We start from the raw sequence: 13,927 nt of genomic DNA, 5'->3' as shown, positions 1-13,927 counted from the left end.
ATTCTTTGCTTTACATTTTCAAAGCCAAGAAACATTTAAGCTGTTTTCCCTCAAAATGTTTGGCGCTACAGAATAAAAGTGTGTATTCATGTGTGCAGTGTGTGTGTGTGTGTGTGTGTGTGTGTGTGTGTGTGTGTGTAAGTAAAAATAGTACTCAAAATTCTAGCCAGAGCAATTAGGCAACAAAGGAAGATCAAAGGGATACAAATTGGAAAAAAGAAAGTCAAGATATCACTATTTGCAGATAATATGATAGTATACATAAGTGACCCCCCAAAAAAATCCAAAAGAGAACTCCTACAGCAATTGATAAACAACCTTAGCAACATAGCTGGATATACTCAAACAAATCAGTAGCCTTACTCTACTCAAAGAATAAACAGACTGAGAAAGAGATTAGGGAAATAACACCCTTTACAAGAGTCACAAATAATATAAAATATCTTGGTGTGACTCTAACCAAGCAAGTGAAGGATCTGTATGATCAGAACTTCAAGTCTCTGAAGAAAGAAATCGAAGAAGACCTCAGAAGATGGAGAGATCTCCCATGCTCATGAATCAGTAGGATTAACATAGTAAAAATGACCAACTTGCCAAAAGCAATCTACACATTCAATGCAATCCCCATCAAAACTCCAACACAATTTTCAGAGAGATAGAAATTTATCTGGAATAACAAAAAACCTAGGATAGCGAAAATCATTCTCAACAATAAAAGAACTTCTAGTTGAATCACTATCCCGGACCTCAAGCTATACTACAGAGCAATAGTGATTAAAAACAAAAACAAAAATGTATTTGTATTGCTACAAAGACAAGCAGATAGATTGGTGGAATAGAATTGAAGACCCTGAAATGGAGCCACACACCTATGGTCACTTGTTCTTAGACAAAGAAGCCAAAACCATCCAGTGGAAAAAAGACAGCATTTTCAACAAATAATGTTGGTTCAACTGGCAGTCAAGATGTAGAAGAATGTACAAAGCTCAAGTCCAAGTGGATCAAGGACCTCCACATAAAACCAAATATGCTGATTCTAATAGACAAGAAAGTGGGAAAGATCAAAAATTGACAAATGGAACCCCACAAAACTGAAAAGTTTCTGTAAGGCAAAGGACACTGTCATTAGGACAAAACGGCAACTCATGGATTGGAAAAAGAGCTTTACCAACCCTACATCTGATAGAGGGCTAATATCTAATATACAAAGAACTCAAGAAGTTAGCCTCCATAGAACCAAATAACCCTATTTAAAAATGGGGTACAGAGCTAAACAGAGAATTCTCAACTGAGGAATCTCAAATGTCTGAGAAGCACCTAAAGAAATGTTTAACATCTTCAGTCATCAGGGAAATGCAACTCAAAATGACCCTGAGATTCCACCTCACACCAGTCAGAATGACTAAGATCAAAAACTCAGGTGACAGCAGATGCTGGTAAGGATGTGGAGAAAGAGGAACACTCCTCTATTCATTGCTGGGGGGATTACAAGCAGGTACAACCACTCTGAAAATCAGTCTGGTGTTCCTCATAAAATTGAACATAGTACCATCTGAGGACTCAGCTATACCACTCCAGGGCATCTACCCAAAAGATGCTTCAAAATATAACAAGGACACAGGCTCTACTATGTTCATAGCAGCCTTATTTATAATAACCAGAAGCTGGAAAGAACCCAGATGTCAGGAGTGGATACAGAAAATGTGGTACATTTACACAGTGGAGTACTACTCAGCTGTTAAAAAAATGACTTCATTAGGCAAATGGGTAGAACTTGAAAATATCATCCTGAATCACCCAGTCACAAAAGAACACACATAGTATGTACTCACTGATAAGTGTATATTAGCCATAAAAAGGATTGGAATATCCAAGATACAACTGACAGACCATATGAAACACAAAAAGAAGAAAGACCACATCAAAATGTGTATGCTACAGTCTTACTCAGAAGGAGGAAGAAAATAATCCCAGGAAGGAGAGGGAGTAAGGGGTCTGGGAGGGAGAGAGAAGAGGGAGGGAAAATGGGGGGCAGGTGGTTCAGATACAGGAAGAAATGGGGGAGAAGTACAGAAGGTCAAGCATTTGAAAGGAAGTATGTAGCAGTGGGGGAGGGAAAACTGGGAGCAGCCACTAAAAAGTCCCAGATGCCAGGAACCCAAGAGGTTCCCAAGACCCAACAGGGAGGACATTAGCTGAAATACCTATCAAAGGTGAGATAGAACCTGTAGAGACCATATCCAGTGGATAGGCATGACCCTTGGTCACAGGATGAGCCACCCATCCATCTCAAAAATATTAATCCAGAATTCCTCCTGTCAGAAGGAACTTCAGCAACAAAGAGTGGAGGAGAGACTGAAGGAAAGGCCATTCATAGACTGTCCCATCTAAATATCCATCCCATATGCAGACACCAAACTCTGACACTATCACTGATAGAAGCACTTACTGACAGGAGCTTGGTATAGCTGTCCCCTGAGAGGCTCTGCCAGAATCAGACCAATATAGATGTGGATGCATGCAGTCAACCATCAGACTAAGTACTGGGACCCCATGTAGGAGTTACGGGAAGAACTGAAGGAGCTGGAGAGGTTTGCAACCTCATAGGAAGAACAACAATATCAACCAACCAGACCCCCCAAAGCTCCCAGGGACTAAACCCCCAACCAAAAAGTACACATGGGGAACCCATGGCTCCAGCTGGATATGTAGTTGAAGATTGCCTTATCTGGCATCAATGGGAGGGGAGCCCCTTGGTCCTGTGGAGGCTTGATGACTCAGCATAGGAGAATGCTAAGGCACTTAGGCTGGAGTGAGTGGGTGAGTAGGGGAACACCCTCATAGAGGCAGGGGAAGGGGGAGGGGATAGAGGGTTTGTGGAGGGAAACCTGAGAAGGGGCATAACATTTGAAATGTAAATAAATAACATAACTAATAAAAATATTTTTAAAAAAATTAACATCTCTAACAAACAATCATTAATTATCACAAAAAAGTCTACTTGTTAGTTTCAACTGTAGTTAAGATAAGATCCTATAAGACAGTAACTATAGCAAGGGAATTCAGCTCTGTTTACAAAACTTGGGACATCTCAGTTACTATAGAAACAGCCATTAGTGGAGCTTCATGATGGTGGCCATCACCATGATGTGAGAGTAGAGGCAGTTTCTGAAGATAGGATGCAGCCACTTAGTAAGTTGTCCCAGGGAGGCAAATCTCATGTAGTTGAGGGACAATTGTCCTTTTTCTGACCTATTGCAGAGCTGATTACTAGATGATATTTTTCAGTCTATTTAACACGCTTTCAGACTGTCTGCCACTGGTGTCCTGCGTGGGGTGGATTTTTTCCAAAGGGGAAACCATTCTTGATCCTTATGCTCATGGAGGTTATAATACAGTAAAGAAGAGAAAAATAAATTCAACATGAGTATAATCAGGTCCTAGAGAGATGAGAGGCATGTCCCCATGAGTCAGTAATAAAAAAAGATGATCTAATGTACAGAATCAGATCAGTTTTCTGGGTAATTGAACTTAGAGCTAAAGGATAAGTTGGAGTTAAATGAGGCTAATAACATCTTGTCACAGTGTCCTCGAGAGTATTTACAGAAACACCGTAGGAGAAGCCTTGAGCCACAACAATGTCTTTGCTGCTAAGATAGTATGAATGAAAAAACACAGTAAGTTAACTTGGAGGAGGAACACAAATACTTGATTAGGATGTGGATGAGGAGCAGAGTGCTTTCTTAGCATACACAAGGACCAGAGCTTCGTCCTCAGCACCTGACCCTTGCAAAAGAAAAGAAAGAAAAGGAACACCTTATATAGATATACATCACATAGTAAAGTTTGGCTCATTCCCAGACGAACCTACACATAAATACTGGACACAGAATTTGTTCCTAAGCCTTGTGAAGTTCATTCTGCACAGTATACCTTAAATCAAATACCTGTGCGCCAAACCCAGTTCTCTTGCTTTCTACTCCCCTTTCCCTCTTGTTTGTCATTGCTCAGGTATATTTAGCTCACTTCTCTCACAGAGGACTGCTTTATTAGCTTCTCACTGGAGTTTTAGGTTCTCCATTCCTCCTTCAAAGGCATTGTAAGTATGCTCTAGGAATAGCTATGAGCATTAAAAGTATGCTATAGGAAAAGATACAAGCATACTTGGGAAGCTAATGCACACTTGTAGAATTTTAGGTGTCTCAACTAAGACTACTATAAGGAGAAGGCCTACTCAAAGGTTTTTCTATTAGAATAAGTAGCACTCAATCTAATAGAAGAAAGAGTCTTGAACTTATTGACACTGGGAGAAATTTCCTAAATAGAATTCCAATGGCTCACTCACGCTCTAAGATCAAGAATTGATAAACGGGGACTCATGAAACTGGAAAGCTTCTGTATGCAAAGGACAGTCAATAAGACAAATCAGCATCCTACAGATTGGAAAAAAATCTTCACTAACCCCACATCCAATAGAGGGTTAATATCAAAAATGTATAAAGAACTCAAGAAGCTAACCACTAAAAAACCAAACAACTCAATCAAAAAACAGAGTATAGAACTAAATCAAGAATTCATAACAGAGGAATCTAGAATGGCTGAGAAGCACCTAAAGACATGTTCAAAGTCCTTAGTGATCAGAGAAATGCAAATCAAAACAACCCTGAGATTCTACCTTACACCAATCAGAATGGCTAAGATAAAAACCTTGGGTGACAGCACATGTTGGAGAGAATGTGGAGAAAGAGGAACATTCCTCCATTGCTGGTGGGATTGCAAACTGGTACAACCACTCTGAAAATCAATTTGGAGGTTCCTCAGAAAATTGGAAATAGATCTACCTAAAGACTCAGCGATACCATTCTTGGGAATATACCCAACGTGTCCCACTATGTTCATAGCAGGCTTATTGTGATAGCCAGAAGCTGGAAACAACCCAGATGTCTCATGACAAAAGAATGTATACAGAGTTTACACAATGGACTACTACTCCACTATTAAGAATGAGGACATCCTGAGTTTTACAGGCAAATGGATAGAATTAGAAAATATCATCCTGAATGAGGTAACTCAGACCCAAAAGGACATGCATGGTAAGTAGTCACTAATAAGTGGATATTAGAAACAAACAAAAAAACCCCACAAGTCCAGAATACCTAAGATACAGTCCACAGAACTCAAAAAGGTCCTACTTGAAAGGGAGAAGAAAAAATTCGCAAGGTGGGAGGGAGGGAGGGATAGGGAAGGGAAAGGGGACAGGGGTTGGAGGAGAAGGGAACATGATCTGGTATTGGGTAGGGGAAAAGGACTGAAGCCCTGAGGGACAGTAGAAAGAATGGAAACAGGTAACCTTGGGAGGAAGGTGGTTGGGAGAACCCTCCAGAATGTACCAGAGACATGGGAAGTAACAAACTCTCGGGACTAAAAGCAGTGGAGGTTAGGGGTAGATGAAATGCCCTACAGTGGGGAGAGGGAACTTGTTGAGCTACCTCCAGCAGAAAGTCAGCGCATCAAGTGAGGGATGAGGTTACTATCCTACAGTCAAAGCTCTGACCCATAATTCTTCCTGTCTGAAAAAACTGCAGGGATGGAAATGGAGAAAAGTCTGAGAAAAAGAAGGTCCAGCAACAGGCCCAAAGTAGGATCCAGCTCAAGGGGAGGCCCCAAGGCCGACACTATTATTGAGGCTATGGAGGACTCACAAAAAAGGACCTATCATGACTGCCCTCTGAAAGACCCAACAAGCAGCTGAAAGAGTCAGATGTAGATATGAACACCCAACCAATGGACAGAAACTGTTGATGCTGTCTCTAGTTGAACTAAGGAAAAGCTGGAGGAAACTGAGAAAGAGGGCAACCCTGTAGGAGGACCAGCAGTCTCAGTTAATCCATACCCCTGAGGTCTCTCAGACACTGGATCATTAACCAGGCAGCATACACCAGCTGATATGAGTCACCCAACACATATACAGCAGAGGACTCCGGAGTCTGGGTTCAGTTAGAGAAGATGCACCTAACCCTCAAGAGACTGGAGGCCTCCAGGAAATTTAGAGGTCTGGTGGTATGGGTGGAGTGGGGACATCCTTGTGGAGATGGGAGGAGGTGTGAGATGTGGAAAAATAAGAGGGTGGAGCCGGAGGGGAATAAAATCTGGAGTGTAAAAATAAATAAATAAATACATACATACATACATACATACATACATACATACATACATACATACATACATACATAGAATAAGTAACACAGTAACAGTCTGCTTCTGGGAGAGTGAGTGTCCAATGTGAGTATGCTGTGGTTTGTTCTCCGTGGCCATTGAGATGTCTGTCTCTTCTCTAACTCTACTTCTCTTTGTGTTTTTTCTCAATTCAGCCAACAGGATATAAAAAAAATTATGAAATGTATAATGAAGACATTTAAAGTCCAGGATGACAAAACACATCAATTTTATCGACATTCCATGGGCTAGAATTCGGTGCTATGGCCACATCAAACTGCAAAGGACATGAAGACAATGACGTCTAAGTAATTACCAATAGAGGGAGAGACAGAGAGTAATGAGTAAGGACTCTGTCACTCCACTATAGCACTTGTTCTGCGGATACTGCAGCCACCGCCATCACATATTCATTCATTGAGCAAAGTGAGTGATTCCCAAACACTAGCACAAGCTAACTCTGCTAGAGTTTATTCAAGAGTTGGCCTATGAAGATCATTCAAAGAAGCCACCTACCATCCCAAGCAACATCCCTTTTGGAGAAGGCAGTAGTGGAGGTTACAAAGGGAGCCTAGAACTGTAGAGCACACGGTATGTGAACGGGCTTTCCATGGAGAATTTCCTTATGAGAATCCTAGGAAGTAGAGCACCCTATGTCACATCTATGAATGGGAAAGCAAATTGGTCCATGTTTAAGAGCAAGCTTCCCCCTCCCCATAAGGCATGGAGAAGAAGAAGAATGAGATGAATATAAGCCAAATCCTTCGAGACGTCAGTCAACAGCAGTTAAGAAATGAAGGTGGAGGAGTTATTGCTAAAAATAAGAAATAAGCCTCAGACGGAACAGAAGAAGCACAGAGAGCTTCTTCTCTCTGGTTCAAAGAGCTGTCTTCACTCCTGCTGATGGGGAAATGACTAGATGCACTGGAGACTAGACTACTAGCAGCAGTATGAATTAGCCAGGAGTACATTAGTTGCCCATATTTTTGCAAGTATAGAAATGAAACATCACAGAGAATGGTGTCCCATTGTTATCCAAGTTGGAACCCAGAACTGACTATCTGCTTTCTTAGCTAGAGACCACAGAGACTGACTCTTCTCCGGGGGGTCTGCCCTTCCATCTCACTCTCTTCCCTTCAGTTGCCTTTGACCCTGCATGGCAAAAGCAATGGGATGGCACATCCATGATTATCACATGGAGACAGCTTTGTTATGTAGAAGTTTTCCCTTTTCTCTTTCTAGCCTTGAAGAAACAGAGAGTCATGCTTGCAGGGGAGTCTTCATAGAAGTCTTCATGAAGAACCTGCTGGTGGCAATGGGAGATGACAAAAGACAACAAGAAACTGTTGCCCTAAGCACAATATCATTGAAGAAAGGAATTCTGCCAATAATGTGTGTAGTAACATCCTGTATACAGAATCTTCCAGTCAACCCTTCAGCTGAAAACATAGCTTATCTTATATCTTCATTATAGTCTGGTAGATCCTTCAACTAAAAATAAAACTAAACTGAGAATAGAGTCCTAGACCACAAGTATGCAGGCGCATGCTCATGTGCGCGTGCACACACACACACACACACACACATGCTCACATGCACACATGCTCACAAACGCACACACATGCTCACACACACACATGCTCATACACACACATATATAATACATTATGATATATTAGCTATATATATAATAGCTATATATATAATTTTTATACAGAGGTAGAAAAAATTCAGTGATTCTTTTTGATTATCTGATAAGTTCATGACATTAATAATCTCAATCCTTAAATATAATTAAATTTTGTTTTTAAAATCTTATGTGTAGGAGTATTTCATCTTCACATATGACTGTACACCACTTCTGTGCAGTACCCACAGAGATCACAATAAGGTACCAGAGTCTCTAGAACTGGAATTACAGACAGTTATTAGTCACTACGTAGTTAATGGGAATTGCACCCAGGTCCTCTAGAAGAGCAGCCAGTGTTCTTAATCACTGACTCATTTCCACAGCTCCTTGATTCCGATATCAAAATGTAACTGTTAAAGATGAATGTTCAAAAGGGCAGCAGGCACATCAACTGGGCTCTGTAATCCTTCAGAGAAAATTCTTCCTCGATCTGAGATACTGATCATCCTTCCACTCTGGTGCTATGCTCTTCTTACCAGACTTAGTGCATAAGCACTCAGCCTTACTATCTGTGCAGTTATTGAAATTTCACCCAATGTTAATTTCATGCCTGGTTGGGTTTTAAATGTATAAACAGCATTCCAAACTTCACCCAGATGGGTCATGACAAAAAGATGGTAAAAGGAACCAAAGTAAGCACAGCATTCCTCCTCAAACTCCCGAGGGGCAAAGCACTGTGGACCCGTGAGGTTGCCAATCCCATGTACTCTGGGCACTGAGCTGGAGAACACTTGGCTCCCATCTGCTCTCCTACACCAGAGAAATACCAGGTCCCTGGACAGTAAAAAGGTGCTCCGAACGGGCTCAGAGTAGGACTTTGAACTGCTGGACTCGTCACCCATCCAGAACAACTGACAGATGGAGCCAGGTTTGCTGCCAGGTGGGAGGCTGAGCATGATTTCAGCTGCCCGCCCATCATTTCATCCTTCTGCTGTGCTGAGATGTCCCAGCAGAAACCCCAGCAGCAGCAGGCATTCAAAAGGACCAAAAACAGCTTAGCAGAACTCTACATCAGACACACAATATAGCCAGCCTCTGAGAATGCAAGCCCCTTTGCTGTTAAGAAGAAAATAAAAGACTCATACTTCTCTACAGTGGACTGTGGAGGGGCTGGGTATGTGTTGGCTTTATCCTATAGGTGTGATTAACTACAAATGGACAACAACCCATGGACTCCTCATCTTAGCTAGAAATAAAAAGATCTTTTAACGTTATGTTGTGTGTATTTATATCTTTATTTGGGCAAGCACACTGCATGAGATGTACCGACTTTAAAAGTATGTACGTGCACATAATGCTGCTAGTGACTCAAGAGGGAATGGCATCCACACAAAGCATCCCTGGAATTCACTCATCTTACTCATTTAAAACTGCATGTCCATTGATTAGTAGCACTTTGATTCCTCCTCCTCCATGCTCCCTAGTGACCTGGAGACAAAGGGGTTTTAGATAAGTCTGAAGCATCTTGCCCTCTTTAAGCTTCCAACCAACTTGTGGCTCCAAATCCCAGCTCATCTTCTCTTTTCTTTCACCAGCCATTCCAAACATCAGTCTTTCGAATGCTTTGCACATCATCCATCTATTTTCCTCTCTGATCATATTCTCTTCTTTGCAATGAATGGAATTTTTAAAGTATTTAATTGCCATATAGATTAGCTATAGATAGACTTTTCTCACTGCTGTGACAAAATCTTGATAAAAAGCAATTTAAGGCAGGACCTGTTTATTTTGACTGTTGGTTCCAGGGTATTTGATCCACCATGGCTGGAGGGTATGACAGGAGGAACTTGAGGTGTTTGGCATCATGGGTCCATGTCAGGAACCAGAAGGTAATTACTAATTGCACTCCCAATCCTTTCTCATTTCCTGTCCAAGATGCCAGTCCACAGAATGAAGTAACCCAAGCTCATAGCTGGTCCTCCCAACTCAGTTCATCCTGATCTAGGCAATCCCTCACAGACCTTCTCAGAGATTAGTTACCGTGGTAATTCTATATCTCATCAAGTTGATAATTTAATTTACATATCACAAGAAGGAACTCACGTTTACCAAGAGAACGCATGCCTGCTGATAGCCATAAAAAATTAGATATATTTGGGGGGGGAGTAGGTTACTCTCATTTATATCAAACTAGCAGATGTCGATGGGGTGTTCGCTGAACTGGAGATGCTAAGGTTGGTGTTATAGAGAATTCAAGCTTATTTACATTACAATTCCCACCCTCAGAAGTTTAAAGTTTGCCTTGAGAGTTGTGCAAAGAGAAAACAATGAAGTATCATTGACATGGTGTCTGACCACTGATGGTATACTTCTTTTCAGAAATGATTATTATAATTTTGATCTTGATTTTTCATGTGAGGAAACATGAGGTGGCAGGTTTCTCACTATTATTTTTTAAGTGACACTTTGGGATGGAGAAATGGCTCAACAGGTAAGAGAAGGTAAGAGCACTTTCCTAATCTTGCCAAGGACCATGGTTTGGGTCCCAGGAGCAACGAGGTGCTCACAACTGCCTGTAGCTCCAGTTCAAGGGATCTGACTCCCTTTTCTGGCTTTTCCAGCCACTGCAAGCACATGGGTACTCATACATACATGCACTCAAAACATGCATATACATTAATAAATAAATCTTTTAAAAGTTGAAAAGCTAACTGGGAGTGTCAAAAATTCTGGGCTTTTCTGAAGATCATACAGCAAATGATGTTTAAACAAGGGTGTGTGTGTGTGTGTGTGTGTGTGTGTGTGTGTGTGTGTGTTGTGCCTGTTTTAGTGCATGTGAGTGTATGTGTCTGTGTCTCTGTGTATGAATGTGTGCATGTATGAATTGTGTGTCTGTATGTATGTGAGTGTGTGTCTATGTGTGTAAGTGTACTGTGAGTGTTTGTGTGTGTGTCAGAGAAAGAGAGAGAGAGAGAGAGAGAGAGAGAGAGAGAGAGAGAGAGAGTTTGCCTTTGTGTATTATTCTGTCTGTGTCTAAGATGTTTGCAGAGGTCAGAAGATAGATTTCAGAAACCAGTTCTCTCTTTCCACTGTAAGTTTCAGGAACACAACCCAGGACATCAGGTTTGTACAGCAAACACTCTTACCACTGAGCCATCTCACTCCCCACCTTGCATTAAATCTTATTCTGTTTTGAAGATTTAATTATTTTAATTTTATACATTTGAGTGATTTGTATGTATGTGTGTGTGTTTTTGTATTATACTCTGTTAATATCTGGTATAGCCAGAAAAGAGTATCAGATTCCCTAGACCTTGAATTAAGAATGGATGTAAGACACCTTGTAGGCATAAGGAACCTAATCCAGATCTTCTGCAAAAGCAGCTAGTGATCTGAACACTGGGCTGTTTCTCCGCCCATGAGCTGAGCATTAAGTCCATGAGCTGAGCATTAAACTGTTCTATTCAGCTCTACATCCTTTTGAATCTGATGCTTGTGTTTAAATGAGACAGATTATGGTTGTGAGGCCTCCCAGATATGATGGAAACCACTGGGAACTATGTGCCCAGATTTGACAGAAGAAGCACAGATTTTGAGTCTGCCTGAAGAACTGGTAGCTTTGGTTATTAGCAAAGCAAAACCAGAGATGGCAGCCTGAGCCTAACAACTGTTAAGGTCACAGGAACCAGGAATTCATGTATGGAAGGCCTTGTGGATGCTTGTGATGCCACCTTGCACGCATAAAGTAACTTTGTGATGGCAATTGTAACTGAGGCTGTGCACATTAAGCAAATCATATAAGTATCTAAAGGGTCAGGGCAGAGAAAAGGAAGTCCTTATAAGCTGAATGCCTCACTGGTCTCAGGAGATGGAGGACACTTTCCTGTTGAGTACGTGCCTTGGTGCAGCCAGTTTGATTGAACTGCTGCAAGCCAGAGGAACGTCTTGTGACATACATTACAGGCTCATTTGGAATCAGATGAGCATGTGGGACATGCAGAAAGTTCATGGCTAAGATGTATGCTGTATGTGGGTGCTAGATATGTCTGAGAAGCCTGTGCATTGCAGTATGATCTTGTATGGTGCTAGAAAGTGCTGGAAAGTAGTGGAAATTTCAGGAGATGGAACCCAGTAGAGAATCATTCGATCGCAGGGATGAACTTGAGAAATAACCCCACTTATTCCTGTCTGTTGCTCCCCAACCAATAAGACATGTTAAACCAATGTTCCCTCCTACTACCACCAATGGCCATCTCAGACCCAAAGTAATAGAGCCCATTAATCATAATGAAAATCTCCAAAGTTATAGCCCAAATAAATCATTTCTCCTTATAAGACAAATACCTCCAGTATGTCTTTATGATTAACACAGTATATGACCAAAATGCGCACACTCGCACACACACAAACACACACACACACACACACACACACACACACACACAAGGTTTCTCTGTGACTTTCAGCTACACATTATGAAAGTTTGTCAAAACAAAGTCAGTTTTGACCTTGGTAACTTTCACATTATTGAATGCTCTTACTTCACACTTACATTCTGTGTCTGTGAGATGAGAAAACATCTCAGTGGGCTCTCGCTGTCTAAGTTTTCTCCTTTGAGGCAGCCACACTGAAGGCAGTAGGCAGCAGTTACATATGCATGCTTGCCACAAAAACCCCATCTTCCGTCACTAACTGGCTGTGCTGTATTTTGAATGGAAGACCAGAATTCTCTATCTCTATCAAAGTATTTGGGGTTTTTTGTTTGGTTTTGCTTTTGACAAACAAATTAAGGACAGGGTTGATTTTGCTTACAAATGAATGATATGGAAATTTGTTGGAAGTATAAAATTTTGATTGGTTTAAAGGGTAGAGTGTAACATAAAGATTCCCAGAGCGTCTAGTGTAAATGCCTCATGAGGATTGAGCGATGTCTGCTGAAGTATTCACACCTGGTAAGTAAGTGCTCAATAAACACCAAGCTGGAATTCACCTGAACACCTTGTGCTCTGCTGTAGTAACAATAGTCCAACAATCCAACCTTGAACCGACAAAGCAAAAGAGCTGGAGAGGATGATTTAAGGTCAGATCTGGACAGTTAGGAAAGTAATACTAACAATAGCACAGGGTGCTGGAGATCTCCAACCACTGCTGAGGGTCCAGACCAAATCAAGTGTTATACCTCTAATTAGAAGACATACCTTCATGGCTTAAATTAGCAGTATGACTCATATATGGGCATTTTTTACATTGGTCATAAAAACTGACCATCTTCTTCAACCTCCAAAGAAACAGTTGACACTATTTCACCCAAACATTTGATGTCTATGTTTGAAGAACTGCTATTAACATTCTTGTTTTTATTTCTTAAGAACTTCAGATCCCCTCATGGTAAAGTTGGACAGCAGTTTTCTGGCTTCTGCTCTTGTCTTAGTCCCTTCTCTTTTGCTGTATCAGAAACAGGAGGTCTGTTTTGATACATTCTTACAGATGCAGGAGCTTACAGCTGTACTGCCATCTTAGCAATGACTAAATTTGGGATTGAATAGACTCAATAAGTTGGCTTCAACTTTTTAAAACTACAACCACTTTTAAGTAGAGAAAGGGAAACATTTTGTGATTCTCCAAACACTCCTCTTCTCATTTTGCTCCTTCCCAGGGAAAAAGGCAGCAAGCATCCAGTCAGAGACGAACTGAAGGTCTGCAGACATGGTACCAAGAGGAGGAGATTACCTGTCTGTTATGTTACTATTGCTCATGCATGGGTTGTTACATTGTTATCTCAGAGGTAGCATAAAGATAGACAAGTAACAAAGCTGGAAAAGTGAAGTGATAATGAACAAGAAGAGTATAGACAGACAGGCATGCAAAGCCTGCAGTAGACAGCACCCAGTCTGAGAGCAGTGTACCACCCAAAGGCATGGCTGTCCAAGAGCTACTTTCTGTTTGTATGAAACTGAGGCAAAGGCATCACTGTTGGAAGACACGAACTCTACATCTGGTATAGAGAGCTCTTACTTATGTAGGCCAGTGTTCATAGATATATCAGGAGCTAAATGGCTTCTGCAACAACCACCCCTCATA

The 13,927-nt window shown here is 41.2% G+C and overlaps 2 long non-coding RNA genes across 3 annotated transcripts in view; one reads left to right on the top strand and one right to left on the bottom strand.

The window, feature by feature from the left end:
• Nucleotides 1-9,118, top strand: part of LOC120097024 (uncharacterized) — a 93,750-nt gene extending 84,632 nt beyond the window's left edge. For both annotated transcript variants that reach the window (NR_190644.1, NR_190645.1), the window contains one exon: nucleotides 6,372-9,118. This is a non-coding gene — a long non-coding RNA (uncharacterized LOC120097024). The remainder of the gene's footprint in view (nucleotides 1-6,371) is intronic.
• LOC148001014 (uncharacterized) overlaps nucleotides 1-13,927 on the bottom strand; it is a 77,951-nt gene that overhangs the window by 35,004 nt on the left and 29,020 nt on the right. The window lies entirely within an intron of this gene.

Source organism: Rattus norvegicus, chromosome 15 (genome assembly GCF_021556685.1).
Source record: "Rattus norvegicus strain SHRSP/BbbUtx chromosome 15, alternate assembly SHRSP_T2T, whole genome shotgun sequence".
In the NCBI taxonomy this organism is placed as follows: Eukaryota; Metazoa; Chordata; class Mammalia; order Rodentia; family Muridae; genus Rattus; species Rattus norvegicus.
The sequence above is the reverse complement of the archived record's forward strand: the minus strand, read 5'-3'. Positions and strand labels throughout refer to the sequence as shown.